Raw genomic sequence first — 19,986 nt, 5'->3', positions numbered from 1 at the left:
AGAGAGAGAGAGAGAGAGAGAGAGAGAGAGAGAGAGAGAGAGAGAGAGAGAGAAGAGCTGCAGATACCTTAGATTGAAAATCTGGCAGAAAACTAGGGCAGAAATCAAGCTAGGAGAGATTGCCTCACCTAGTGGACAGATAGGGAGTGTGCCTAAGAGTGCGGGTCCCTCTCTTCACTGCTTAGGTGGGGGCATTTAGATTACAGTTTGCCCTCCTGAATGAAGATCTTCTTTGAAGTCATCTGTGAAGCTCCTGTGCCTCCTCTTCTCAGAGCCAGGAGGATGCCCAGAGTCAGTCACATCCCACTTAAGTAGGGAAGACAACATAACTTGCTGTCCAGGCTTAGCTCTCAGCACCCACGTGGCAGCTCACAGCTATGCCCCCAGTTCCAGGGGCTCCATTGCACCTTTCCAACTTCCTGGTGCACCTCAGGTGTATGGGCCACTAACACACATGCAAACCCCCATCACATAATAAATTAATTAAACCAATATTTTTAAAGCACTTTTTGGCCACTTTGAGTGGCCAACAAGATTTGGCAAACGAGTATGTCCTTGGTTAAGTTTATCTAGATTTAGATAATTGGTTTTAAACATGAATTATAGCCAGGCTGTTCCTGCAGGCCTATAATCCCAGCACTTGGGAGGAGGAGGCAGGAGTATCAGGAGTTTGAGAGCAGCCTCAGCTACATAGTAGGTTCCATGTCAGCCTAGACCCACCTGATCTTCTATATAAAAAGCATCAATGAGACTCATTCTCACTAATAAGAAAAACACAGCTGGGCAGTCGTAACGGTTCAGTGGATAAAAGTGATTGCTGCCAAACCTGGGGACTGGGGTTTAGTCCCAGGGATCAACATGGTGAAAGAAAGAGGAGACTCCAAAAAGCTTTCCTCTGACAAGCACCATGGGAAGCACATGAATGCACACACACACACACACACAAAACATACATGCACTCACACAAACCCACACACACATGACATACATGCACATATACCAGAATCAATGGCACCCTCCCACATGATTATCTACCGCATCAGCAAAACCAAACAATGGTGATGAACAAGCCGGATGGCTCAGAAGTTAAAGGTGCTTGCCACTCAAGCCTGGTGAGCAGAGTTCAAATCCGGAACCTTTGTAAAGACAGAAGGAAAGAGCTTACTCCACAACATTGTCCTTTGACTTCCACACGAATGTGGTGGCACATACATGTCCCTACACATACACTAAAAAAACTTAAGATACAAACAGTAACCTAACCGTGGGCTGGGGCTACAGCTCAGAAGGTAGAATCTTTATCTAGCTTGCATGAGGCCATGGGCTCGACCTCAGCACTACATTAGCTGAGCCTGGCAATGCTCGTCTGTAGCTGGAGCTCTCCGAAGGCGGAGGCAGAAGGATGAAGGAGTTCAAGGTCATTCTTGGTTACCTATTGAGTTGAAAATCAGCCTTGGCTATATGAGGCCCTGCCTCAGATATCAAAAAGTGATCATATGAGCAGGGGTGTAGGAAATTATATATATATATATATATATATATATATATATATATATATAAATGAGATTGCTCTCCATGTCCTTACACTGTCTCCCAGGCCTAAGTGAAAGTGGAAACATATATGCTAACAGGATATATATATATATATATATATAAATGAGATTGCTCTCCATGTCCTTACACTGTCTCCCAGGCCTAAGTGAAAGTGGAAACATATATGCTAACAGGATATATATAAGAGTAAGATTTATGTTTTTTTTTTTTAAAGATTTATTTATTTATTATATGTAAGTACACTGTAGCTGTCTTCAGACACTCCAGAAGAGGGCGCCAGATCTCGTTACGGATGGTTGTTAGCCACCATGTGGTTGCTGGGATTTGAACTCTGGACCTTTGGAAGAGCAGTCGGGTGCTCTTACCCACTGAGCCATCTCACCAGCCCGATTTATGTTTTTTTAAATCCATGTGTATTGGCAGAGGAAGGGTAAATACTATATAATTCACTTTTGCCTTAAAGATTTGCATTAGTGACTAGGTTCTTGTTTGCCCTTCATATACCATAAATGCCACACCGTAGGCTCTGGTAGCATGGAGCAGGAGAAAGGGGACCAAAACCATATATTAGGACCATGACAGACAAGGCTTTACTGGCCTCCACTGCAGATGGCTGACCCTGGTTTGAGCATACAGGAGACAGTGGGGGCCTCAGTGGAGGGTCAGGCTGCTACTCACTGAACAAAGGCAGCAGCAAGCCCTGGGCTTCTGGGGTAAGCTAGTGGTGGGGGTTTTCTGCTTGTGATGGGCACCATTTCTAAAGATGTCTTTCTTAATTACGAACCTCCTAGTCTTTGGGATTCTTTTTTAGATATTTTCTTTATTTACATTTCAAATGTTATCCCCTTTTATGGTTTCCCCTCTGAAAACCTCCTATCCCCCTTCACAGAACCAAGGGCCTCTCCTCCAATGATGTCCAACAAGGCCATCCTTTGCTACATATGCAGCTGGAGCCATGGGTCCCTTTGTGCTGATGTTCCTCCTAAGGGGTGGCAAACTCCTTCACCTCCTTCAGTCTTTTCTCTAGCTCCTCCATTGGGGTCCTAGTGCTCAGTCCAATGGTTGGCTGAGAGCATCCACCTCTGTATTTGTCAGGCACTGGCAGAGCCTCTCAGGAGACAGCTATATCAGGCTCCTATCAGCAAGCTCTTGTTGGCATCCACAATAGTGTCTGGGTTTGGTAACTGTTTATGGGATGGATCCCCAGATGAGGCAGTCTCTAGATGGCCTTTCCTTCTGTCTCTGCTCTACACTTTGTCTCTGTATCTCCTTTCAAGGGTATTTTGTTCCCCCTTTTAAGAAGGACTGAAGTATCCATACTTTGGTCTTCCTTCTTCTTGAGCTTCATTTGGTCTGTGAATTGTATCTTGGGTATTCTGAGCTTCTTCTTTATTTTTTATTTCTTTATTTATTTATTGTTTCTGTTTTGGTTTGGTTTGGTTTTGGTTTTTTCGAGGCAGGGTTTCTCTGTATAGCCCTGGCTATCCTGGAACTCACTCTGTAGACCAGGCTGGCCTTGAACTCAGAAATCTGCCTGCCTCTGGCTCCCGAGTGCTGGGATTAAAGGCGTGCGCCACCACTGCCCTGCTATTCTAAGCTTCTTATCAGTGAGTGCATACTATGTATGTTCTTTTGTGATTGAGTTACCTCATTCAGGATGATATTTTCTAGTCCTATCGGTTTGTCTAAGAATTTGATGAATTCATCATTTTTAATAGCTGAGTAGTACTCCATTGTGTAAATGTATCACATTTTCTGTATCCATTCCACTGTTGAGGGACATCTGGTTTCTTTCCAGCTTCTGGCTATTATAAATAAGGCTGCTATGAACATAGTGGAGCATGTGTCCTTATTACATGTTAGAGCATCTTCTGGATATATGCCCAGGAGAGGTATTGCTGGATCCTCCGATAGTACTATATCCAATTTTCAGAGGAACCGCCAAACTGATTTCCAGAGTGGTTGTACCAGCTTGCAATCCTACCAGCAATGGAGAAGTGTTTCTCTTTCTCCACATCCTCACCAGCATCTGCTGTCACCTGAGTTTTTGATCTTAGCCATTCTGAGAACCTCCTACCTCCTATTCTTTTTTTTTTTTTTTTTTTTTTTTNTGGTTTTTCGAGACAGGGTTTCCTTTCCTGGAACTCACTCTGTAGACCAGGCTGGCCTCGAACTCAGAAATCCGCCTGCCTCTGCCTCCCAAGTGCTGGGATTAAAGGCGTGCGCCACCACGCCCCGCAAACCTCCTATTCTTAGTGCTTTCAGCCAGTGACTTCCCTCAGGCACTGCTGAGTCTCTCCTGTTGTTGATACGGTTGTCTCACCCGAGCATCCAGGCCTTCTAGTTAGCTTGGGCCTTGTGTAGGGTTAAAGGGCTTGAGCTGTGATAGATGCTGAAGGAGATCATGTCCAGGGCAGAAGCAGCAAATGGTCTTCAGAGTGACATTTCTGCAAAGCGTTTCCCCGATGACGAGCATGGTGACATGCAGAGCTGAGGGGATCCAGTCCAAATATCGGAAGAGCAAAGAACACAGACCCAACTCCAAGCCCATCAGACAGTTAGAGGCTCAGATGAAGGGTCAGTGTTTCCCATAAAAGCAGCCTTCAAACTTCTGCTGTTGCCTAGGCAACTGTTATCATAACCCACATATCAGAGGCGTCTCCTACAGCAGAGTAAGTGGGAGCAAGGATGCACTGCCTAGCTGTGCCACTTCCAAAATCAGTGCTGTCTAAGCCTGAGCCGACTAAGAGCCAGTGAGCTGGGGAGCAGTTGCTTTGGTTGTCCTTTAGTGGCACTGCTCCCTGGTCTTTGACGTTTGTGTGGCTTCTCAGATCCCAGTGATTTTGTAGCTTGATCCAGCACAGGGCTTCCAGGTCTGCAAATGCCCTGACCTGGGTCAGAATCTGGTGGTCAGTGTCAAAGCTGTTGGAAGCTTTAATGGGTCGTAGGTGAAGAATTTAGAGATATTTGTCTTCTGCCCCTTATAGCAATCTCTACCTGTCTCAGAGTATCATTTCTTCCCCTTTTACCTCTGCTGCTCAAGTTTCTCTCCACGGCTAGTCATTTCAGCCTGATAGCGATCTTATGTACTGCTCTCTATCATGTTATCCATTTCTTGTTTATTCATGTGTGTGCATGCGTGTGTGTGTGTGCATGTGTGTGCATGCGTGTGTGCCTGTGTGTGTGTGCATGCGTATGTGTGCATGTGTGTGTGCCTGTGTGTGTGCATGTGTGTGTGAGTGTGTGTGTGTGCATGCATGTGTGTGTATGTGAGTGTGTGTGTGTGTGTGTGTGTGTGTGTGGAGGGGGTATGCATGGTGTTTTTCTTTAGTGACAGTTTGTCCTTGGGAGATGTCCTGTTGTTGAGTCAGAGTCTCCCTGGGACCTGTTCCTGGCTGCTTAGGCAAGGCTAGCTGGCCAGGGAGCCCCAGGGATCTCCCTATCTCTGTCTCTCAGGTCTGAGTTTTCAGGGGTGCTCTGTCACAGATCCTCATGTTTGCACAGCAGGTCCTCACTGACTGAGCTCCCAACTCCATGATTCAGTTTTCTCATTGTAATGTCTTCAGGTTGAGGCTAGAGCCTCAGCTGTGTTTCCTGGGAGTAATTGTTTCCGGGCTTTCAATTTCAGGAAGCTATTTTATCTTCCTGGCTGTCTTCATCCTCGTGCTGTAGAAGGCACTCAGGCTTTTTCCTTATCTCTGTTTCTCTATGACACTTTGTGGTGATATTTACATACTGTTCTGAAATTATCATCTTCCTAACGATTCCTGATGCTTTTCCTGCCAATGCAAATCCCATTTAGTATTCCCAGGATTATAAGGCTTGCCTCCTGGGGGGTAGGGGTGGGGTGCGCGGATGTGTGGTGCTTTCTGTCTGATCTTGATATCTTAGAATATGTGTTCTGCTTATTCTAGGAAGAGTTGAGAACCAACCTGGAGCTGATTCAAAGTTACAGACTACAAATTGCCCAAGATATCAACCAAAGGAACCTAGAGCTTTTCCTGCGGTCTTATGATAGGTACGGCGTTACCCATTCCCATAGCCCAGTTCAAAAGAGAGAATAGACGTCTGTAAGAGAAAGGAGGCAGGGAACTTGCCCCGTGTTGTATGACATGTTGTATGTGCTATTTGACCATGCAAATAGAAAAAAACAAAGGGTAAAAGACTTGAGCTTTGTCTTAATTGCTCTTTGCTGGAATTGTCGCATAAGACAGACGTAGCCTATGGGTGCTGAAATACAAAACAGAAGCTTCTGTACCCAGAAGTTACATACATCTTCCTCCATCATCAGAGTGAAGATGGTGTGCTGGCTCCTACCCAGGGAACGACCTCTCCAGAGTGAAAGGGTGACTGGCTCCTCTTCCCTCTCTGGGAGTATGGAAAAGGCTGAGGAATGGGGTCAGCAGAACTTTCCAGGAGTTACACAGCCAGTAGGGAGCCCAGCCAGGCTTGAACCTGCTCTCCAAGGTGTCCCTATTTTTAGTTGAAATTCTTTTAATAGAATGCTTGTCTCGAATGCACAGGGTCCTGTGTTTGATCCCAGCACTGAAAGTAAAATTCTGCGCTAGACCTTTACAAAGAAAGTCCTTCCCACTCCTCAATTCCAAACAAAAAAGGACGCCTTTCCCTCCTCCTACGGGGCTCATGTCTACAAAAATTTCCACTTGGAAATTCAGTCAGCCTTGAGGATTTCAGCAGTGCAGCCGCTTGAGTTTTCAAGCTCTCCCGCTTCTTAGCATCCCACAGACCCTGTTGTTCTTATTCTGTAGCACACACGTGCCATGGAAGCGGCTGCTCAGGGCACCGCTCGGGGCCCTTCCGTCCTCAGGTGTGAGGACAGTCAGTGTTCCTAGACCATCACACTCTGGAGGACATGTCCAGGAGACACACGAAGGCCCTGGTTTTCCTGTAAATGATGCTGATTCTGCTTTGTTTGTCTAGGCGCAGAGACCTGGAGATCGAAAGGCCTATACTGGGCCAAAATGATAACAGATTGAAAACGCTAAAGTAAGTGCCTGTCTCCCCACTGAGTCGCTGCCTGCCACGACTGATCCGTGTTCAGCAGTGTTGGTGCTCCCTTGCTGACCGAGTGCTCTTCTTCCCCCTGGTCCTAGGTGTTCTACCTTACTGGTGGTGGGGGACAATTCACCTGCTGTGGAGGCTGTGGTAAGTGGTGCTGATGTAGTCCAGCATGTATGGCAGGCACCCTGCCGACACCGTAGACACATGATCACACTAGGTCATGCTGTGTCTAATCGCATCCACCAGGTTCTACTGTGACATACTTTGAAAATTAGTTCCCCAGAAGTGTCACCAGGTCTCCTCAGATTGATCAGTGTGGTCTTTGATGGCTCTGTGTGCCACTGTCCACTCTGTGGCAATTCATACAATAAAACACCATGTATTTCTTGTCAGCCTGCTGGCACTCAGCCAGCCTTCCCCCTGGAGGAAGTTACCACAGATCCAGCAGGCTAGAAGGCCGTCAAGGGCCCATAGCCTTTCCCTGCTTCCTTCTGAAGTGCATCTCGAATTAGAAAAAAGTGACGAGTGCCCACTGTAGAAAACGAGGGAAGTGTTACAAAGCAGAAGGATGTGCAGTCGTGTTCCATTACTCAAAAGAAACTTTATCATAGCCCTGGTTATATTAAATATACCAGATTTGGGCTGGAGAGATGGCTCAGCAGTTAAGAGCACTGATTGTTCTTCCAGAGGTCCTGAGTTCAATTCCTAGCAACCACATGGTGGCTCACAACCATCTGTAATGAGATCTGGTGCCCCCTCTTCTGGTGTGTGTGTGTGTGTGTGTGTGTGTGTGTGTGTGTGTGTGTGTATACATTTTATAGCCTACAATGTAAGGTATATCATGTAAAGTATACCAAATGGCAGCTTGGGGGTCTCAGTTGTAAGTTTGTGTTTGGAATAATTTTATTTTTATCCTTTCTTCTCTCTCTCTCTCTCTCTCTCTCTCTCTCTCTCTCTCTCTCTCTCTCTCCAGAGTTTCTCTGTGTAGTCCTGACTGTCCTGGAACTCACTCTGTAAACCAGGCTGAACTCAAACTCAGAGATCTGCCTGCCTCTGCTTCCCAAGTGCTGGGATTAAAGGCGTGTACCATCACTAACCAGCTTTGGAATATTTTCCACTACATCTGGTCTCCTGTTCCTAGTAGAAGCGTTTCCTACAAAGCCACTCCTTGGCCCTTGCTCTGTCAGCACTGACGGCTCTGGTCCTAGCAGTCCATTTCTCTAGTAGTCGTAACAATGTACTGCAGAAGATGGAGATGGTGGGTAGGTACTGTACATGACATAAAACGGTGGGTCTGTGGAACCAGGGGATGAGGGTTTGACTGTTGTTATTCTATCGTTTATTGTAAGGAAGACTGCCAAGTTTGAGGCTGGAACATCACTGAGATAACTTCAAAAAGAAACGTGGCCCTTCAGAGTTTTGGTGCATGTGTTAAGAACTGAAATATCTGTGTGCTGCCCCTCAGCCAGTAAGCTCTCAGTTGTGTGTGTGTGTCTGGGAGGGGGAATGAAAAAGAAGAGGCTAATAAAAAAAAAAAAGAAAAGGGGGGTGGGGGGGGGGTATGGGGGACTTTTGGGATAGCATTGGAAATGTAAATGAGGAAAATACCTAATAAAAAAACTAAAAAAAAAAAAAGAAAAAAGAAAAAGAAGAGGCACAGAAGAGGGGGGTTCATCCAATGTGAACTGGAGAGCCAGAGACCTTGAGTCCGAAGAGTCAGAGGCCGGGGCGTGGCAGCCGCCCGTCTGTCTGTCCCCTCCAGGCAGGAAGGACTGAGCAGGGAGGTGAGCACAGGTTTAGGCCCAGTGGACACAACTTAGTCCAGCTGTGCTGGGAAGGCATGGAGGAGATCCAGCAGGGCGGAGCCACAGTCCTGTTCACCTCTCCTAGAAGGGAGGTGCCTGCCCACATGTCTTAGGGATGTTAGAGTCATCACGCTGTTCATTAAAGAGTAACAGACTGCGAAGAGGAACTCGCCAGATATTTATTTATATACATTTACTTACTCTGTGTGTGTATGTACGCTCGTGCACATGTGGAGATCCGAGACCAACATGCCAGAATTGCTTCTCTGCTTCATCCTTTGAGCTCTGAAGATCAGACACAGGTAGGTCACCAGGCTTGGCAGCAATTACCTTTGCTGTTGAGGCAACCTTAGCAGCTCCCTCGCAGATCTGTAGGTGCATTCTGATGTATCAGGTGTGACAAGAGTCACTTGAAGGCTCGCAGTCTGGGCGTCGTCTTCTGTCTGAGTGGGTTGGCCAGCAGCAAACTGAGCTGTTGATCTTGTAGGATCATTCCCATGCCAGGCTGCAGATTCTCTTCCTAACAGCTAATAAAATCGTTTTCTCCGTTGTTTGTTTTTTAAAGGTTGAATGTAATTCCAGCCTCCACCCTATAATTGCAACTTTACTGAAGGTCATATGTCCTCTATCGCTGCCAACCACTCGTGAGTGAGTTAGCTTGATCCCCATGAGGGTGTTTCCAAGGAAGCTTCTCCTTAGGAGTGAGTTGCTGTTTTAAACAAAAAGAATCAAAATGTCCTCAGTTTATTCTCCCTGTGTGAGATACGTTTCTATTGCTGCAGTGAAACACTGTGACCAAGGCAATTTATCAAAGAAAGTGTTCAATTGGGCGCAAAGGCACGGCAGCAGGAACAGCTGAGCCCACACACCCTGATCCACAAATAGGAGGCAGAGAACATACTAGGAATGGTACATACAGCCTTCTGAAACCTAAGAACCTACTCCCAGTAACGTACCTCCTCTGACAAGGCCACACTCCCTAATACTTCCTAAATAGTTCTATCAACTGGAGACCAAGTATTCATACATGTAAGCCTATGGAGGCCAGTCTATTTCAAACCACCACAGCCCTCATAGATACTGGAAAACAGAAGAAACAGAAGAAAAAAAAATATGAAATCACTCAGAATCATCTGAGTATAAAAGATAATGTATGGTGAAAGTATTGGTATCTTTGTCCTGTACTGCTTTATAGCATTAAGATCCCAGCACTCAGGAGGCAGACGCAAGTGGAGCTCTGTGTTCGAGGCCAGCCTGGTCTACAGAGTGAGTGCCAGGACAACCAAGGCTACACAGTAACAGCCTGTCCGGGAGGTGGGGGGTGGGGGAAGAGGAGTAGTCCATGGTTCTTTTAAAAGAGAAAATATATTTTTAAAAAATTAATAATTCAGTGTTATTGAGAGAATTAAAATAGGATGGAAATGTCTTTACAGTCTTAATCTTGCTACAGTAGTAAGAAAATTCCAGAGATGTTCTGATCATTAGGATAGGTGCACTCTAAGCAGGTAGACAGGGACTCTTTTTCAAGGGAAAGGTCTCATGTATCCCAGAAGGGCCACAAAGTTGCCTCGTTACTGAAGCTGGTCTTGAGTTTCTCTTCCAATCCTCCTGCTTCCCCTGCCGATGCTTGGCTCACAGGTGTGGACACTGCTTGCGATTTTTGCAGTGCTGGGGACCTTGGGGATCAAGCCCTAGGCTTTGTGAGTGCTGGGCCCACCTACCAATCCTATATCCCCAGTCTAGACAGCAACTCCTTTATTTTTTATTTTTTGAGACAGTCTCTCTACATTGTCCTGGCCAGCCCAAAACTCACTATGTAGACTAGGCTGGCCTCGAACTAACAGAGATCCAAATCCCTGGGAGTTGCTGGGATTAAGGGCATGCACCAGCACAGCTGGCCTGCAGATAGTCACTCTTGACCTAGATTTGGGAGCTGGTGTGAAGATTCCCCCCCCCCCAACCCCCATTATCCTTTTTTCTTTCTTCCAGGATGGTGCATGGGGGCACTCAAAATGGTCCAGCATTTGACATCCCATTGTAGGCTCTCCTAGGCTTCTCAACCCCCTGACAACAGGACTGTTCACCTTTATACCAAGAAGGCTGGGAAAACACCAAATCCACATGTGGTGTGTGCCCAGGCAGACTTCCAGGGTGTCATGCTGTGAGACCTAAAGTCCTTGTGAGATTGTCTAGAACAGAGCAAGATCAGCGGAGCCGGAGGGAGTCAATGCATGCTGAGTGTGTCCGAGACAGGATCAAGAGTGCTTCCTTATTGAGGAGCAGAGAATCGTGAAAGTATTAAAGGCACAGCACAAGGTCAGAAAGTGAAATGAATATGGAGCTTTTTTAAGTAATAAAATTCAAGGCTTAATCTAAAAAAAGAAAAAAAGATTCTCCCCATTGGCCGAGCATGGTGGCACACACCTTTAATCCCAGCATTCTGAAGGCACAGGCAGGAAAGTGTCTGTGAGCTCAAGGCCAGCCAGAGCCAGAGCTATATAGTAACATCTTGGTCCCCCCCCCCAAAAAAAATTCCCCTGTTAATGTCCCCGACAGAAGATCTGGCTGAGCATTATCCAAACTGGCATCTCTGCTCGTGTGTTTCCGTGTTTAGGAAAGTGGCCCACTGCTCCGACTCCATCATCCGCAGGGTTCCCGCCTTCTTCTCTCTCTCTCTCTCTCTCTCTCTCTCTCTCTCTCTCTCTCTCTCTCTCTCCAGTGTGTGTCAGAGGGAAGCCCTGTTGCCATAGCAACACGCAGCTCTCAGCACACCCATAGGCCTGGCTCTCTGGACTGCAGGTGATTGATGGGCTTCTCTAAAGTATGGATTAAAAGTCTGCGGCTTCAAATTAGCTTTTCATTGCAGACTTGAATCAATATTGCAAACCACAAACAGCACTTTATGATGGCCACAGATGTGGTCTAGGTTCTCACTCCCATCCACAGCCACAGAGCACAGCTGATGGTACCTGCGGCAGACAGACAGATGCCGAGAGATTTGATAGCTGTCAGTGTATGAATAGTGTCTCCTTGTCCAGTGAGACAGCCCAGCAGGCACAGGCTCTTACCACAGAAGCTTGGCCATCATTAAAACAAATCCTTTGCCAGTCAAGTCTCTTATATATTTGTGAGAATATGGATTTCTCATCTTACTCCTTGAACTGTAAGGAGGTTTCTTGTTAATCTCATACTTTATATGTACATGCATGCATGTGTGTTTGGGGGGGTGGGATATGTTATACTCTATGTGTACAAACATGCCTGGAAGTGCACATGCAAATGTGTGGGGCTAGAGGCCAACACTGAGTGTATTCCTTGGTCATTCTCTACTTTGGTTTGTTTTGAGACAGGATCACATTATGGAACCTTAGCTATGAATCTTACTACATGGGCCAGGCTGGTCTTGAACTTGAACACAGAGATCAGCCTGCCTCTGCCAAATGCTGGGATTAAAAGTGTAGGGTACTATGCATGCCTCTCCGCCTTATATTTTGAGATAGGGCCTTTCTCTTTTTAATATTTATTTTATGTGTATATGTATGTATATTGTATGTATGTATGTACCTGTGAGAGTTTATTATGTGAACCATGTACACGCCTGTGGAGGTCAGAAGAGGCACCAGATGCCTGGAAACTGCAGTCAGATGTTTTTTTTTTTCTTTTAGAATTTTTTAAAATTAGGTATTTATTTCATTTACATTTCCAATGCTATCCCAAAAGTCCCCCCCACGCTCCCCCACCCCAGTCAGATGTTTTTGAGCCACCATGTGGCTGCTGAGAAGTGAATCTGGGTCCCGTGCAAGAGCATTAACTGCTTTTAATCACTGAATCATCTCTCCAGCCCTGAGACAGGGTCTCTCATTGTTGTGTTTTATAAACATAAAGAGAGAAGGAATATGTTTGGTGGGTGTGCAGTCAGGTGTGAGGGAAGAGGGGACCTTGGCCGGCCCATGCTGAGGCATCCCTTCCCCCTGAGGGACCAGCCCCTTGACAGTATAGTATAGAATAGAGTTTATTCAGGGCATGGGGAGGGGAGCTGAGGGAGTAGAGACAGAAAAAGGCAGAGAGAGAGAGAAAGAGAGAGAGAGGGAGAGAGAAAGAGAGAGAGAGAGAGAGAGAGAGAGAAGGGGAGGGGAGGGGAGGAAGAGAAAGAGGAAGAAAGAGAAGAGAAGAGAAGAGAAGAGAAGAGAAGAGAAGAGAAGAGAAGAGAAGAGAAGAGAAGAGAAGAGAAGAGAAAGAGAGGTGGGGGCAGAGAAGGGGAGCAGGGGCAAGGGGACAGAGCAGGAGCAAGAAAGCAAGACAGGGAGGAGGGGGCCAGCAGCCCTTTTTATAGTGAGTCAGGCACACCTGGCTGTTGCCAGGTAACTGTGGGGCGGAGCCTAGACAAAATGCCAATACTCATAGATTCATCTAGGCCAACAAGCAGACATGCCTCTCTGCCCTTTGTTTCCAAGCACAAGATGATAGACAAGCATCACTGAGGCTGTTGGGGATATGAACCCTGGTCCTCATGTTTGCATAGCAGGCACTGAATCAACCATGTTCAGGCCCAGCCTCGAACTCTTGGGCTCTTTGTGGCATTCATTATCTTCAATAATAGCTCCCTTTTAAATAAAATAGTTTTAAATAAAAAGTTAATTCTAGGGCTGGAGAATGGCTCAGCGGTTAAGAGCACTGACTGCTCTTCCGGAGGTCCTGAGTTCAAATCCCAGCAACCACATGGTGGCTCACAACCATCTGTAATGAGATCTGATGCCCTCTTCTGGGGTTTCTGAAGACAGCTACAGTGTACTTACATATAATAAATAAGTAAATAAATAAATCTTTTTTAAAAAAGTTAATTCTAGCAATGAAACCATGGGACTCGGATCCCTTTAAATAGAGACAAGTCAAAGCTGGGCAGAGTGGGGCATATCTTTAATACCAGCATCCAGGAGGCAGAGGCAGGAGGATTTCTGTGAGTTTGAAGCCAGCCTAGTCTACATAGAGAGTTGGAGATCCTCCCTCCCTCTCCATATATATGCATGTGTATATGTATATATGTGTGTATATGTGTGTGTGTGTATGTATATATATCCCCTATGAAAGGAGAGTATTGAGGGCACTCGGCTCAGCGGAGGTCCACTGACTTAGGTGTTCTTCCTCTTCTAGATGGCAGACTGTGGAGGACTGCCCCAAGTAGTTCAGGTAAGGAAGGAAGTGTTCATAATAGTTACACACATACACACACACACACACACAAACACACACACATACACACACACATACACACATACACATACACACACACATACACACATACACACAAACACACACACATACACACACATACACATACACACATACATACACACACACATACACACACATACACACGCATACTCACACATACACACGCATACACACACACAAATACATACACACACACAGTTACACACACACAAATACATACACACACATACACACACACACACACATTGCTACCTCTCTATCTACGCAGAAATTAATGGCGTCTTTGTTTGTCCCCACAGCCTGGGAAGCTCACCCAGGCCTTCAAGTACTTTTTGCAGGGAATGGACTCGATTTATTTATGATGGGGTGAGTTTGACGCTGAGAGCCCACAGTTCTGGGTCTATAACCCATCAAAAACTAATCAGACTTAGAGTGAAAACCAAGAGGGAGTGGAACATTTACCTGCGCATGCATATGAGCTGGGCAGAGCCTCATCAGCACCTGCCTTAGCTGGGCAGCCCTTGGGAATGGAGAGCAATCTCCCTGTATTGGACTTATGTCTGTTTCCCTTTCTCTCTCTCTCTCTCTCTCTCTCTCTCTCTCTCTCTCTCTCTCTCTCTCTCTCCACAGCACTGAGCTTTATTAGGGATTTCATTAAGGTTAAACCTCTAGGAACGAGGGCACAAAAGCCCATCAAGCCTTCTCAGATATCACAGTGAACCAGGGGCTCAGGCTCTTTGGTAGGATCACCGCCTCGCTCCAAGTACAGATTATTGTAAGGTTACTGCTTTGGACCCACAGGCTGGTAGGAAGGGAACATGTCTCCTACCCAGAACATGAAAACTATGAGAGCCACGAAGCTGAAGAGATGTTTACACATGACATCCCAGGACACAGGTGTAGGAGATGTGTCCACAGGATTCCTGATGTACACGTCTAGGTCCCATTCATACCATGGATCCCTCTCATGCTGTGATTGTTGGGGAGCACTGGGTGGTCACCATACCCCATGCCATCATCTGGGTATGGCTCGGAGTCTTCCACACACATATTATACATCTTGGCGGCCTCGGCCCATTCCTCTGGGATCCTAAACCTCGGCAACATGTCCTTGGTCATGTGGAAGGCTCTCCGAGCCTCCAGTGGCACCACAACGTGGGTTGTCCTTTGCAGGCATCAGACTCCCAGGGCTGCAGCCCGAGTAGCTGCCATCTTTACTTTCTCTTTCTTTCTTTCTTTCTTTCTTTCTTTCTTTCTTTCTTTCTTTCTTTCTTTCTTTCTTTCTTTCTTTCTTTCCTTCTTCCTTCCTTCCTTCCTTTCTTTCTTTCTTTCTTTCTTTCTTTCTTTCTTTCTTTCTTTCGATTAGTCTTGCATGCACTGCAGGTTTTGCTGACCAGTGTCTGTTCCCAGAACCACCTCCTAATCACTGTATGAATGGCGTGGGCACAGCTAAAAGGCTCTACTCTGTAGGGTTTCCTGTCCTACTCTAAAGGAGACTCTGAGGAGAATACAGATGCAGAGGGTCAAAGCAGCCTTCCATACAGTCACTCACCTGCAGCAGATAGTGCAGAGTGGGGGGACCTTATGTCACCCTGGGCACCATCTTAGGGGGGCTGGGAAAGGGAAAGTCTTTGCTGAACCTTGTAGAGTATCTGAGCTCCACCAGGCTCCTCCTCCTGATCTCTTGGTTCTTTGTTACAGTACCATCTGCCAGCATGACCCGGCTCGCCTGATCACAAACCCACTTGGCCCCCAGTAACATTGGAACTGAAAAAATTTATTTCAGCCAGCCTGTGACGAGCAGTCAGTCAGATGGAACTCAAGAACTCTGAGAGGGGGCTGGAGAGATGGCTCAGTGGTTAGGAATACTGACTACTCTTTCAGAGGTCCTGAGTTCAATTCCCAGCAACCCCATGGTAACTCACAACCATCAGTAATGAGATCTAGTGCCCTGCAGAGAGAAAGTGCTGTCACTGTAGCATCTGATTCCACTTACCAGACACCCACGCGTCAGCAGGAAGTGTTCCTGGTCTGATGGAAAGTGGTTCTCCATTCCCTCAGTTCCAGAAAAGGTGACAGTATGGCTCTCACTTGCCATATGTGGTATGCATACCCCCACGGACATATACACAGGAATATACATAGAAATATTACTATGTTGAGAGAGAGAGAGAGAGAGAGAGAGAAGAGAACGAACTGTGGCTATCTTCAGACACACCAGAAGAGGGCATTAGATCCCATTACCAATAGTTGTGAGCCACCATGGGAATTAAACTCAGGACCTCTGGAAGAGCAGTCAGTGAGTGCTCTTACCCACTGAGCCATCTCTCCAGTCCTGCTTGCTGTCTTTCTAACAATCAAGGAGCCGGGTCCTGGGATGCTGATTCCTGGGATATCACAAGGGAACCTGATTGAATTGATGTGTAAATAAAAGATTGCACTTTTGGTCTGGAAGAGATGAGCTATCCAGAGAGTTTTTAGAATAGCAAGAGAAAGCTGTCTTGGGCAGAACAGAGAGAGAGAGAGAGAGAGAAAGAGAGAGAACGCTTACTATCTGGAAAGCTGTCTCAAGCAGAACATAGACCGTCAGCTTGTAACTCACCATTTGACCCTGAGTCTTCCTTTTTGCTGCTCCCAGACACCCCTTCTCTCAGGAATCCCTCTCCAAGCTGAAGCTGGTCCTTGGCACGACCAGGGCATGTTTTGACGCACTGGATCTGAGACAAGCTGCATACCTGAGTATCTCCTGGCTGATACTGTGGTTACCGTATTCTGAAGACCAATCTCATTGATCTTTCAGGTGCTTGGGATTGAACGCAGGGTCTAGGACATAATAAGCACATACCTATTACTAAACTACATATCAGTCCCAAATCTGAATTTTCAAAATACAGTTTCTACACCAACAACATGGGCATTACCCATAAGCTTGTTAGAAATCGCCCCCCCCCCGCCCCGCTCCCATCATTCATTGATATTCACTGATATTCATTGATATGCTCAAGGAGAGGTCCGAAGGCAACTTTCAGAAGTCAGTTCTCTCCTTCCACCACTGGGTCCCGAGGATCGCACTGGGTCATCAGACTCGGTAGGAAGCATCTTTATCCACCCAGCTATCCCACGGGACCAGAAATGAGCCCCACTTCAGAGTCTATAATTGAAGATCCCAAGTGATCCCTATGCGTAGTGCCTTCTGAATATTTGAACTCAGAATTGCAAAGGCTGCTCCGGTGATTCCTGTGGCCAGGTCTGCAGGGGAAACTCCCACTCATCTCTCCCCATGCCTTTATTTCTTGGACCAGATGGAGCCGAAAAGCCAAGAAGGACCTTCAGCCTGAGGCATGGGGAGGGGGTGTGGGGGTGTGGGGGTGTGGGGAGCAGCTGCTCCCTAGAAACAGGAAAGGGGCAAGGTGGTTCCTCCATGGGCTATGATGTGATGCGTCAGAGGAAATAGAGGCGGGGAGAATGTGGGGCTGTGAGAACCACAGAGCCTGCAGCTGGGAGCTAGAGCTCTGAGGAGCAGTAGCACCTGGGTCTACACGGGCTCAGGTCCCTAGGCCACGCTCTTTGTCCCTGCTGTGCTGGGTGCTGGTTTCTCTGAGAAGCAGAGGACTGCTGTGCTAGTTTCGTGGAGACTGCCTGCTGACAAAGAAGCTCGATCACTTCAGTACCTCAGCCTACTCTGACTACTTTCTGGAGACCAGAATCCTCCAGGCTGCTGGGGCCTGAGATGCCGACCACCTCAGGACCTGCAAAGGCCTGACCTGTCGGGTCAGTGCGCACGTTGGCTGACTACCCTCATCAAACGTCTGATGGCAAACCTGTAAGTATGCTTGTTTTGTTTCCTGGTGGACTTGGGTCAGGTGGAAAAGAGAGTCCTCTCGGACTGGGAGTGAGCTTTGTAGTCGTGCTCCAGGAGGATGGCTGGCGGCTAGCTGCACAAGGAGGTCTCTAGGATCCACAGAGACACAGTAGGCTCGCCTCCAGAGAGTCTGACTACCTCCAGGAAACTTTTCCTAAGACCTCACACCTCCGAGGCCTCTTCTGTGCTGCTTGCTTTCCTCTCCTGGACCAAGAATCTTACAGTGAAGGAACGGGCTCTAGATTACTGTCACCTGCAGCATCTCAGTTGCTCTCACAGGGTGCAGGTCTCAGCCTGAAAAGGCGCAAACCTGAGGAAACAGATCACTGAGCCTCTGCGCTCAGTTCCCAGATGCAAAATCAAGCCCACAAAATCCCCGGCCCTCCCAGCCCTGCACTATCTCACCTCTGCCTGAGCAGCAGGCAGCTCATCCTCCACACGAGGTCATCGCAGTGAAAAGGGGGTTAGAGAGAAGCAGGGCAGCCTGGGTGCTGTGCAGTTTCTGCTGCCTTTCCCCAGCACTCTGCCCACCCTGTCGCCGGGACACCACAGACAGCGCCTAAGCACAGAGGATGTTGCTCAGATGTGGGCCAAGTGATCTGATCTCTTGTGCAAATGTGGCCAGCACATGTTCGGCCTCGGCCTCAAGGCCACTGCCTAGGCCACATCTTCCCCATTAGTTACCATGCCTTGGCCAGACCAGGAAGAGAATGTTGCAGAGTCCCGGAGGGGTCCAACAAAGAGCAGGTCCGCTGTGGCCCAAGGGTCCTAAAGGTTGTGGTCTTGCTGCAGTAGAGCAAGAAAGTTGATCACCTCCAATCCTCCCTCTGACCCTGCAGAGTGAGCCCGAGTCAGCGTTAGGAGCCCTCATCACAGGAGACACCCCAAGCTGCATGCTGTGTCTGAGGTCACACAGCTGCTCTGAGTTAGTCCCCCATGCTACCCATGGCAGGCATAAAGCCATGCAGTTAAGCCTGAACCTCGTCCTCGGGGCAGCTCAGATGGGAGAGTTGCCCTGGCAGTGAGCAAATGCCAGCCTCCAGGAGGCAGCAGAACCACCATCCTCGTCAAAGCTGCCGAGTCCCCAAAGTCTGAGAGGAAGGGGCTGTCCAGAGCCAGTCCTGGGGCACCAGCCTGCCTGGTGTTCCTGAACTCTGTGCTGTGGATACTGAGCTCCAGCACAGAGGCAGCAAAGACAAATGCTGTTTCTTCAGATGATGACACAGGGCTGCAAGACAGGTTGGGTTGGGGGCTAGCACAGAGAAATTGTCATCCCTACAAGGCCCTGTCTCTACTCAGTAGGGACAATTCCAGGACTTGGATGTCATCCCATGGCATTAATGAGCAACACCCTCATCCAGGCAACGTGTGTCTCTAGGGTAAGGAAGACACCCACTGTGTCTTCATGCTAGTCTGTGAGCTGCTCCTGCCAACCGTGAACCCTTGGCAGTGCCTGGCCAGCTGAATGGAACCAAGCAGGTGAAATTACATCTTGTCCTGCTGAAAGTAATGAGACTATCTGAAAAGGATAAGAAAACCCAGAGTGCTCAACTTTTCCACAGTGTTGGAAAAGCAGCTTTTTCTAAGAAGAATCTGCTTAGCCTGAGGACCAGACACTGCAGAGCACGCTGCTCAGTTTGGTTCACTCTGTTGGTGTGGGCTGAGGCCTTCCGTGGCCTAACTGAATGCTGAGGACGGGGCATGGGACTAGAGGGTAATGGCAGACTGCACAAACACTCTAATTGAGCCTGCTGACAGTCACAGGACTAGGAAGCAAGAGGATCACGTAAACCCAAGAGTTTGGGGACAACCTAGGGGACATAGTCCCCAGTTCATAGTCTCATAAAAACCAAAACAAACAAAAAGAAACCATGAAAGAACACAACGGAAAGGTGAAAAGGAAGGTTTCCAGGGGGAGTTTGTCACCGAGAACATTCAAGCCAGGAAGGAAGAGTGCTCCCAAGGCTGGCTTCCCAGGGCCCTATCTCCCAGACCCAAATGTTGGGTGTGGCTGTCCCTGGTTCTCAGATGAGGAAAGGGGCACCAAGAAGGGAAGTGACCAGTCAGTCAGTCCCTCAGAGCCTTGCAAGCCACCACTATGTCACAAAGACTGACAGACTCCCAGCAGTCTAACCCAGTGCCATTGGCACCAATGTCACCTCTGCTTGTGACTCCCATCCCAAGACCTCTTTGTTCCTCCTTGGCCCACCTCCAACCCCAGTGTGCCTGACATGCCTGAAGAGAGCTCAGCGTTTTCTGACTGTCCCTGCCACCACCTAGACTGTCCCTGTGACCTCAGGCCTACGAAATGGATGCTTCTCCAGTCCATCAGTCCATAGGAATTCAGAGGAGGATCATCAAGAAAAGCTGAAGCAAGCTGGGCAGTGGTGGCGAATGTCTGTAATCCCAGCCCTTGGGAGGCAGAGGCAGGTGGATTTCTGAGTTCGAGGCCAGCTTGGTCTACAGAGTGAGTTCCAGGACAGTCAGGGCTATACAGAGAAACTCTGTCTC

At 47.7% G+C, this 19,986-nt stretch overlaps 2 pseudogenes; one reads left to right on the top strand and one right to left on the bottom strand.

Moving 5' to 3' along the window:
* Positions 1-15,445, top strand: part of LOC110307435 — a 32,722-nt pseudogene extending 17,277 nt beyond the window's left edge.
* On the bottom strand, positions 14,317-14,825 carry LOC110289835 (annotated as a pseudogene).
* Positions 15,446-19,986: the final 4,541 nt, after the last annotated feature.

The sequence above is a fragment of the Mus caroli genome, chromosome 2 (genome assembly GCF_900094665.2).
Source record: "Mus caroli chromosome 2, CAROLI_EIJ_v1.1, whole genome shotgun sequence".
Lineage (NCBI taxonomy): Eukaryota > Metazoa > Chordata > Mammalia > Rodentia > Muridae > Mus > Mus caroli.
The sequence above is the reverse complement of the archived record's forward strand: the minus strand, read 5'-3'. Positions and strand labels throughout refer to the sequence as shown.